Source organism: Diaporthe batatas, assembly GCF_019321695.1.
Source record: "Diaporthe batatas strain CRI 302-4 chromosome Unknown Contig00016, whole genome shotgun sequence".
Taxonomy (NCBI): domain Eukaryota; kingdom Fungi; phylum Ascomycota; class Sordariomycetes; order Diaporthales; family Diaporthaceae; genus Diaporthe; species Diaporthe batatas.
The window spans coordinates 748,394-759,745 of NW_025408563.1; positions in this window are offsets into that span (position 1 = coordinate 748,394).

Genomic DNA, 11,352 nt, shown 5'->3' on the forward strand with positions numbered 1-11,352 from the left:
ACTGATGTCCAAGAGCAAGACGCTGCCTGGGTGTATGGGAAGATAGTTGATAACGACCGACCGCCAGATGAATCAAGCCTTGACCAATTACGCCTGTGGCTTGATCAGCGGTCGAATGGTCAAGCTGATGCATATAGAACAAGGAAATGGCACGAATTTCGGGTCTTGTCTTCTCCACAAGGTCCTATTGAAAAGGTCATCAAAGTTATTGCACCACTGACAAAGATAGGGCGCTTTATTCTTGTAAGTAGCTATAATCTCGTCCTTGAAGCGCAGTTGTTGGCCACGAATATGCTTACTCGGAATTTAGCGACCCCTTCGGTCCCGGCAAGTCCAAGGTGACGATTTACACTTTCACCGATATGATGAGCAAGCCCTTTCTTGGGTCGTTGGATTTGTTCTACTTGTTGGCATCTGCATTTTTCTTATACTTCCCTTGGCTTTTCTCAGTTACTTCGATACAAATCGTGCCATGAGAATGGCTTTGATATTAGTTATGTGCTTCGTAGTGAGTCTTTTCGCAAGGATTCTCGAGCCGGATGAAGCACGGCAGATCATCTTCATTTGTGTGTACAGTGCTGTTATGAGTGGATTCCTTTCTCAGGTCTCTTGAACAAAATCCTCATATATCTGCGGGCTGTGACGGTTGTATCAGGAACAATGCAAACCTACTCTTCTTTCTGCTTACAAATTCTCCTTTTGGTAGTCGGTGTAATGTCAATGAACTATTGTCTTCTTGGGAAATTGTGCATGTGACAGCCTATGGTCGAGTTCGACGGATCGGCATAATTGGGTTCGTTGTTGGCCTTCTCCAGTACGTACGCACTGGGCACTGTGACAGCAATGGATTGAATGAGTCGTCACTTTTCCTGCTAACTACTTGAGCACCTAGTCGGGAGGGGACAAGAATCCTGCGGTAATAATACCCATTGAGCTTGTCGCAGACAAGCATGGGATCCCAGTGTAATAGCGAGAGTGAGGCCCTCCAACGCAGTTGGTATACACCCCTTGTTTGCCTGATAGCCCAGTGCTCCACAGGCACCTTATCTTACATAGCATCTAGCATTAAAATTAAAACCATCGATGGAAAATAAGACATGATAGGATTCAGACGGCCAGCGAAAGAATGATGATGGAAAGAGATCTAAATGAAGCCTGACATCAGGATCTTGGAAACGTGCTATGAAAACAGGGGAGGGGGGGGCTCAATTGGATAATGCGTACCTGACACATGGAGCCATTTTCCATGATCGTGCATTTGTCATAGGCTAGTGAACTGACTGTGGGGATAATAGAGACCATGTATCTCGCTGAGCAACATCCCACATATGATTGTCAAACACTGTAGAGACCGAGTTGTCGACAGTTCCATGTCCGATCGCCTCGACCTCTAAGGTCTTAAAGAATAGATCCATAGCAAGGCTTAGTTGATGATGGTTCGAGTTGCCCACAGCCTGTTCCGTGATCTCGTAGCATTTCGCCTTCCACCTCTGTCGTAGCAAGGGCACTATCTCCTGCAACAAATTGCCAATATATGGCGATCGTGGCAATTCAGAGACTGGGAAGATGATGGCATAAATCTGAAACCATTGGTCTTCCAAGCCTAAGTCGCGAGGCAGTTTCTCGTCTAGCATCTTTTTCTGATCCCCGCTGATGCCGGGAGGATTGGAGAGCATGGAACTATCCAATCTATCACACCAAGTATCTCTCCAGTGTGCCTCGAGCTCTTTCGAGGTATCGAAGGCGCCGGAGCACAAGGCACAAAAGAATTCGGGCGCCGTGTGGGACCGATAAATATGCTGTTTCACGTCCTTGGGTCTTCTCAACAAGAGAGAGAAACACTTCCGATATTTCGATGGACAGTGCTTGTAGAAAGGACAGGCAAACAAGCGTGCCGACTTGTCATCTCTAGGTGTGGAGCATGATGACCCGTTTTCCGACCCGGGAGAAAAGCCCCGGCAATGCGAGGAAGCAAAATCGATGGAAACTTTCTGAGGATCCATGATACTGCCTGGAAAAGCATCGCCAGACTGAAATGCATCTGCGGTCTGTTCCCCCAACTGCCAATCCCAGGAGCTCGCCCGATGCTGGGTCTCTTCACTGTCGAAGAGTTCACAGGCCAAAAGGTTGTCGGCGGTCGAGCGCGAGCTTGTGGGCGCGGACAATGAAGACTCCTCAAGTTGGGTAGAATTTGGTGCGCAATAAAATGCATCAAAATGTTCAGCATGCTTTCTCTTCACATGCTGTTTTATGTTATCTCGTCGTTTGAATGGTTGGCGACAGTAGGGACAAGGCCACCCGGGCGCCCGACTGCGTATTCCGAGAAGGAGGCGCTTCCGTAGAGGCAAATATGAACCCCCGAGACGTTCTTGATCAAAGCTGTCTAGTATCTGAGTCTTTGGTACATTCCATATCGGGTCAGGATATCCATCGACCTTGTCAGCTCGTGGAAGGTTTGTTGGCCTTTTGTAGCCAACGTCCCCTTTCTTGCGAACGGTCAGTTGTCTCCGACTCGATTTCGGAGCTGGCAAAAATCCTTCACCATCTGTTCCCAGATCTGTGAAGATTTCTCTCTTCCACTGATTCGTCACTGCCATGTCTTGTGTTCCGGTATTTTTATTCTGGGAAGGAGCTACCAGTCCCGGCGAAGATACGGGCGTATATTGTGTAATCGGACCGGAGACTGGCAGTGGCACGGTACGTGCCTTTGTGTTCGAAGATGGGAGACCAAATATAGTTGGCGAAGAATCACAGAGACGGGATTGGCCGGGCCAATTTGCGGGTACGTTGAGGTGTAGGCTGCTCCATGCATTGTTTTGGATGAAGCCACCGCTGAAGTTACCGGGTGGACTTGGATTCATTGTGAGAAAAATTGCCATGTGTCTTAGTTGATGAATTGAAACTCTGGTGTTTTTGTGAGAAACGTAGGATAAGTTTCCTAGCGTGACCGCTTTCCAATTTCTTTTGGGCTTTTACAGGATTACACTAGACGCAAATGCGAGAACTATTGCCGCAAAGGGCTACAGTACCACCCTATGTGCGTCAGGATCCCGAGTCTGACCAATCAAGACCAACTGTGCACATGCAAGCTATATGCGGTCATGTCAAAATGAGATGCTTTGGTGTGGTGTCTTTATTACCTAGGTACACATGATCACGGATTTCATGCGCCATATGATTCGCTCCAAAATATTATGGCGTCAAGCACAGTATGCACAGTGTTGAGGGCCGTTTTGGGCACTGAAAAAACGGTGGTCCCTTCCCTTGAGATCCATGTCGCCGGAACCTTGTGGTTAGAGCTTATTATTGTTAACATATTTTTGAATATTAAGAATTTTGTTAATAAAAAGAAATAAGTTTCGAGTGGTTTCGCTTCTATTCTATATACATCCAAGGACATACATAGCACCTTTATATACTAGTAACTAAGGTTTAAAAAGTATAATAATAAAGTAATAAGATAAATGTTATAATAAGAATAATATATATAGTTAAGGAATATAATTTTCTATGATATGTAGTGAAGTAGTAATGTAAATGAAGACTTATATATATCTAATCTCCTTCCTATTAGGGTAGGCCATACTAGCACCAGCATCTACCCCCCTTCCCCTTAATTGATGGTTCTCGAGTACCTAGAAAATGAGCTTCTGTTCACCAGACACTGTGACTGCGTCAAGATCGTTTTTCAAATCCTCCATTCTTCTTACGGCCGTTGATTATTCACCATCATGTGAAGGTACTGAATGGATTTCGTATCTACATGTGAGAAGAACGGAACCCATTACTTCTACGTTTTCAAGTACATGTGACTTATACATGTGGCACCAGACGCGGCAAGGCATTATTTACATTTCTCACGCCAGTCTCTCCTCATTCGTCACTCGCAAGCCGAATTTCAGCCACTAAGTGCTTGGCGTCTCTCGAGCTGCTCCTCGACGTGCACAAGCACTCAGTGTTGCAAACCACTGGCACATCGTATTGAACCGCCCCCCCCTTTTTTTTGCGTCCGCAGGCGCCCAGGGGCCAAATCCTCGCCCGCTCTCACCGGCTGCGACCATAAGCAGGCTCCTCTGCTTCTTCTGCCAATTGTCAGGGCGGGGTACCTGACAGTTACTTGTGCGTTCAACTGTGAGAAACGGTTGCCAGAATGGCCATGGTATGCTAGAGAAGCTGAACCGTTGTACATAAGGAAAGGAGGATGCATACGGACAGAGAGTTATGCAGGTGGACCATAATTACAGTATTGCACAGTTGACGACTTATTCTCGTAGACAGCAGCGGTTGGGAGTTCTTCACCTGCTTGATTCAGGGTTGAGTTCGTCCTCTGCAGTATTTACGTACTCTACACAGGTACGCATCATTGATATGAAGTCCACAAGCGGACCTGAACTAATACGGTGGGCCTTGCTGCACGTGTGATTCCCTGGGGCCGAAGTGTAAAAACAAACAGATATCGACACGCACCTGGTCTCGAGGCAGCCAAGCATTTACATGTGGCTGGAGCAGCTCCCATTGATGGAGTAAGACCTCAAACTTGGTCCCTGATAACAGTATATCTGTGCACCTTTCACTCCCTTGAGAAACGTAGTCGCCGTTGCCAGACCAGATACTGCCGGAGGGCTGGCTTTCGGGGGGAGGGGCGCGCACAGCTTCCCGCATCCGCGTGAAGTCTGGGGAATCCATCAAAACCGGCCCATCTCACTAACTGTGTTTCTTCTCCCCCTTTCTGGTTTCTATTGTTTCGGAATGTGTATTTTTTACGAATAAATCTCATTATTTCCTCGATACAAGCATCGCAATTCAATAAGGTGCTGTGCACAACACCAGCTCGAAACCATTATCAGGAGCATCTCCTACGTCACTCAGATTATTCTTTGATACCTCTTACCTAATTGCTCAGTGTCAGCATCATGGCCAACACCACGTTTGATGATTATTCAGGTTTTGATGGTAGTAACCCATACGTTCATAACTTTGGCGCACACTCTGGAGCACTCGTGCCAGGTGTAATTAGGACCAGTGCCCTGTCGAGCCACAACAGTGTCGAACAACCATTCGCTTTTCAAGGCGATAATTCTACAGGCATCTATCAGGGTAATCCAACATCATCGCGTGCCTCGCTGCAGCCACCCTCAGCTCTACCACCCGCATTAGCTCGCCAGCAGAACATTAGCAGAAAGCGACTTGCCGATGATGGATCAGGTGCCGAATACAACGACCAGGTGAAAAAGCGCCAGCGAATCAATACGGCAGGAAAATCAAAAACAAGAACTATACCATGCCCCTTTAAAATACGCTACCCTAACAACCCGAAATTTGCGAAATGCGGCCCCTTTCACGATTGGACACGCTGTCGTGAGCACCTTCTGGTACGGAAACACAGGCCACGGGACCGCTGTTGGAAATGCGGAAAGATCTTTTTGAATGACTTCAAATTTGACGAACACACCGGTCTGGAGAATTGCCAACAATCCTCACGACCACTGGAGAGTCCCTCCTGGGTAGACAAGGGCCAAGAAATTGAGATCAGAAAGCTTTCTTCCAGAGGCGTCAGAATTGGTTGTTCCCTGGAAGAAATGTTCCAGAAGGTGTACGGTATCCTTTTCTTCGATGGAAATGATTCGGCCCCGACTGCGCCAGGACACCAGATCTTGGATCCCATCATTCCGCACACAGACATGGATGATGGCCTGGAAGACCTCAAACGGGACTTTGCCAATGTGCTAGGCAAGGAAGTTTCTGAAAACGCCATACGATACCTCACAACCGAACTGATAAATTGCGTTCGTCGCCGCGGGTACTCTAGGGAACAGACCCAAGCTGGTCAGAGCTACGAGCCAGAGGCGGGAGGGGCCTCATTGGATGAATACCGCGGGGCCAATGAGGCAAGTCTCCAAGTTTGGATGCCACCTCCGGGGTCTTCACAGGGGCCACCGCGGCGAGTTCCGGGGTCAGAAGAATACTTCCTAGAGCCGTCAGCAAACCCTTTGGAAGATGTTGCCGCCTATCTTCAAAGGGAAGCCAGCTACCCGTTGACCATGCTCAACGATGTTGCGGCCCCTGGGTCGGCCCCACACATCTCTTCCACAGAGTTCACTCCAGCTTCAGGCGCAAGCCATGAGTTCGCTGCCCGCGAACCTTCATATGACCAAAATTTCGGCCCCATATATTATTCAAATGTTATGGGGGTGTCGGGTGGTTTGGGTGGCTTGGAAGACGTTGACTTCAATGGGTATGCATGTGGGGACATGGGCTCCATGTAGTCGTTGGGGAAGGGCGCCCAGTCGAAGACGAAGACCGGGATGCCCCTCGCTGATCGCCGTTGGCTTGGGTCCATCGGCAGGTTCCGTTAGAGGCAACGTTCAGGTAAGTTAGCTGTTCGTCCCTCTACCTCACACAATTATGTCACTCACTCATCGGTCTCCCAAGCTTATAGCTGGTTTCGCTTCTATTCCGCATACGTCTAAGGTTATAGAACACCCATTATTTCGGCTTCAGGGCCAGCATCGCGAAAACGATTTGATTGCCCTACTCCCCCTTTCTCTTTCTTTCTTTCTTTCTTTCTTTCTTTCTTTCTTTCTTTCTTTCTTTCTTTCTCTCTTTCTTTCTTTCTTTCTTTCTTTCTTTCTTTCTTTCTTTCTTTCTTTCTTTCTTTCTCTTTCTCTTTCTCTTTCTCTTTCTTTCTTTCTTTCTTTCTTTCTTTCTTTCTCTTTCTTTCTTTCTTTTCTTTTCTCTTTTGTTTCCTTTTTTGGAAGGATAAGGGGAAAAAAGAAGGATGATATCATCAAGTTGGTTGCACTCTGGCACATCATGGTACGCGGTACCAAGATGCAATGAGTCAGCAAATTTAGTGATTGGTGGGGGTAATGATTAACGACCAAAACTTTTGTGTCTTGTTTTTCTTTCGGATAGTTGATGTTTTTCGATGACATTAGTTAATTTGATTTCTACAGTAGTGGTATCCAAATTTTATTGGTATCACTGGTGACCATGCTCAACTGTCCTCAGCGGGCAACAAGCGATCCACAGCATGATCCGCTACTCGACTGAATAAGGCTTGCAGACTTCTCTCCTCAATTTCAATCTCAGATTGCCGAAGCCCTTGGGTTTCCACCACGTTTGCAACGATATGCTGCCCATGCTTCTCCCAGAAGCAACGAAACTCGTGGACCGCGAGCTCCTGTTGGCTTAAAGAGAACGGCGACTGAGGTCGCCGTGTACAAGAGAAGACGATGCACCACATTTTGACCCATTGCCTCTCTTGCAGATGCAGAGCTTTATCAACGGCAGTGTCTTGCCTTCGAAGGTCCTGCACCTGTGAATCTCTGAGGCCGTCGAATCCAGGTGGCAAATCAAACTGACAGTTCTGGCCCCGCATGTGTTCATCCCTGAGCCTGACTGTCTGAAATGATATGTAACATACCGGACAGTGGATAGGTTCCAAGTGCACCGTACACAAATGCTCTCGCACATCGTCCAGGTTTAGGAGGCTGTGTCTTGTCCAACAGACGCGGTATTTTTTCTTGTCTCTAGCATAGAATGGGCACGGCCAGATCCTTGATTTTGCTTCGGCGGGTTGCTTGGCTAGTACACCATCTTTTTGCTCGATATCACCACTGGGCCCGACACTTGCCGGGTCTGGGCCAGGACCCAGCCGTGAACGCTTGCGAAACTTCTCCGGGCTTGGAGAAATGGACCTTTTCCTTGACGAACCCTGATGCATCGAGCCGAATCTCTCCATGACCGTCCGCGCCAACTCGTCCACGACTGCGCCAAACCTGGACCATGCATCGAGATCCGAAGGCCCAGAACTTAGCACTTTGGGTGGAATGGGGTGTGTCCGCGCTGTGAGAGTGTCTCCCAGTGAATGAACTCTCCGACCCGAAGTGCTGTCATGATCTTGACCTCCACTGGCTGATATCTCCATCTCGATCTCTGTGTCGTTTGCATGCAACTCCTTCAACTGTCTGTTGCTCCGGAAAATCGGCTTAGGTACCCTTTTTGGACTTTCAAGATTTTGTGCGGCGTCGGAAGGGTCATTGCTACCATCATTCGTTGTTTGGCAGCCGGGTATGAGTGTTTTTGGGAAGCGAGGGCTCTTCCGTGGCCGGGTCTGAGGCGTTGACACACTCGGGGCAGCCTTGAGAAAAGAATAACTAGGAGACTTGGTCTGATTGAGAAGCTGTTGGGTTGGAGCAGAATTTGAACAAATTGAGTAAGACATGTCTGGTTTTGTGTGGGCAGCGTCTCTGCGGATGAGATGAAGTCCTTGCAGAGTCGAGATACCCTGCATTGTAAAGGAAGAACGGGACCGGGCCCACGGCCTGAGTTGATGTTCGATGTCGGCTGTCAAGGGACATACATTGAAAGAAAGGTGCCATCTCTGAGGGTATAAATACAATTGCGGTGACTTCTACCAAGAATAATAAGCATTTTCACAATTCCTGCACCAGAAAGTGTTGGAATGGCACGATCACACTTGTGAATTAGGTGGCTAACGGCGATTGACCCAGACCCAGTCTTAGCCAAACCTTTGATAGAGAGCCTTCCCAACTAGAGTCCAAGTTCGCAAACCGGGGCGAAGGAATTGCAGCAGAGGCCCCCAGCAGAAGCCTTCAGCGGTCTCTGCAGTACGCAACCGCGTACGACGCATTTCGGACCGCCAACCAAGACCCCTGTCCGACGGGGCAGATCAACGCGTGCCTGCGACAGGCAAATGTGTGCGTGGGACAGGAGGCGCAGGACCGAAATCAGTAGGCGTTACTTTTGTCACAAGCGGACCTGGGCGTCAGCGTCAGCCAAGGGGCATGCAAGTAAGATATGCAGAAGCTGACAAGGGTGCGAGACAAGCTTGGAACTGATCCCCAAACCTCGCGCAATTGCGAAAAGGCCGGCTGGGAACGGATTTCCCAACCTCACGCAAGTGCGTGAAGCCTGCATTATGGTCGGATTCCTCGTGTGAGAGGCGGCACGGCCGTTCCCGCCTGGCGGTCATTAGTCGGGTAATCATGCATGATCTTCCCCGAAGGAAAGACGGAGGTGTACATGTGTACACAGTGTACCGCGAACCATAGGTGTCACATGAATTGCAAGGATGAATGCAACCCAGTGTCTTCCAGTTTCCTAACCTGCTTGGGATACGTTCCGATTGCTCACACAGGTCTCGAGCAACCAGACCACATGTGCACCCATATGTAGTACAAATGGGGCTTGGCGGACGGGCCATTGAAGATCCCCTTTTCGCCCTTTCTTTTTTCAGGGCGGAGGCGCGAGCGCATGGGATTAAAGGCGCCGCAATACGGTGGCCGAAATGCATCATCGTCTCAGCCACCCGCATCACTTTTGGAGCCCCCTTCACCTTCCTTCAGCAACCTTTCTGGGAGCATTCTCCGAGTCCTGAACTCTGAGGCGACGAATGAGAATCTTCTACTGCAGGCAACCATCAGAGCCTGCGATATCTTGGCAAAGATTTGTTCCGCCGGTGTAAGCCTCGTTGTCCTTTTGATAGAGCCTCCGTCTCCCAATCCTGGGTCCTGATCAAGACGCCACCCTCCTTCGTGGAATCTTTCATGTATTTCTAGGTTCTGTATAGGCGAACTCCCTTTGATGCTAAATGAATCACTATAGCCTCTACTTCAGCTGAAGACTGAGCACCGGGCCCTAATTGGCAGCACGTGAAAGGTACATGTGAAGGGTCTTATCTACTCCCTGATAGCCCCGGATGAATGAATGCCTTGGGCTCGGAGTCTCTTCTTACAGGCCCAGACATTAAAAGTAAAAGGATAGCAAAGGTCTCAAAGGACCCAAGAATTCTGGAGCTTGGCTCTACAAAAAGATAAATGGTCAGGTATGCTGCAGCTAGAGACATCTCCCCAATCGCGACTGCAGTGGTAGATAGTGTTAGGAATGACCTTTTCATTGACTTCTTTTCTATGTCGGTTGAATGCAGATAATAATGCTACCGAAATCCGTACTAGGCGACTGCTCCCGCCGAGGGGCAGAAGGCTCGGATGTGTCGAACAATCACTGTATGAAGGCGCCGCATACATTGTATATGTATGGGGATTAGAAACGAAACCCCACGTTTCTATCGGGCTACCTAGGTAGGCAGGCTGCTGCCTTATTGAATGTTCCTAAAAATGAGACTACTAGTACTTCAGAATTTAGCCATGATTATGAGCAGCATACTATTATATCACTCATTTCACTATTACCCTAGGCTATCACCTGGGCAGAGACGACAGCTCACTTGAGAGCCGTGACACGGAGAATGAATCTAATTTCGGGCATGCAACCCCCCTATGGACCAAGATCGGTAGTAATAACACGAAGTTGTGGCTTTCAGTCAGACTTGGGCGCCATGGCAGTATCTGATGCAGTGGATGACATGGGAGATATCAACCAAGAATTCCGATTCTTTTAGGACAGAAAGAGTTTCAATAACAGCAATCGAAACCACGATACTTGATGCGTCTAAAACATTGCTCAGATCATGCTGAACTCTTCCCCGTCAATACATATGTAGTTTGCTTTCAATTTTAGATACTACCGCATCACATTCGATAATCAATTGTAATCTGTTTGAAGGTACTGACCTGTGAGTGAAGCCCATTATTGGTGGATGTTTCTGACGGGGCCGAACCCTTGGTAACATCTGAAGAAAGACCATCAGGCTGGTGGCATTGACGTCCTTATCTGAGAGAGTGTCGTGATTTTACAGCAATTAATCTTTTTAACCTGGCTCGCGAAACGCTGTTAGAAAATAGACGAGCCCATCTTCTCAGCGGATACTATACCGGACAGTTGTCAATGCATTTGCGATAAAACGATCGGTAAACCAGAAGCCCTCTCAGCCACCTTCCTATCGTGATTCCGACGAGCTATACCAGGCGTGTGCTGAACGGCATCCAAGTAGGCAACGAACAGCCACCGGCATCGGAACATCCGAGGTATACGGTTGTATGAGTGGCAGAATTCCACGCCTAGTCATGTTGCATTGCTTTCTACAGGAAGGCAAGAGGTGTCCACGTGGAGAATCCGAATGATGTCGAACTTGCCCCCCGTCATCAATGCTTCGCCCTGGTACGCACACTACTTTAAGGTAAGTGATTCTGGAAGGTATAAATTTGTAAATCATGGCTGGTGTCTCCGATGATTGAAGGAATCGTTTTCCCCCATGATCATCCCCATCGATGGCACTATCTATAGAGAGGAGTAGGTACGGGCGGTGGTTAGTCCAAGCACTTGAGGCAGAATGGGGGGGCAACTCCTCATTTTGAGGCTCCTGTTTGCACTTGGTTTCCTGCCCTTGAGTGAAAAGGCTACCAGAAAATACTAATTATATACTCA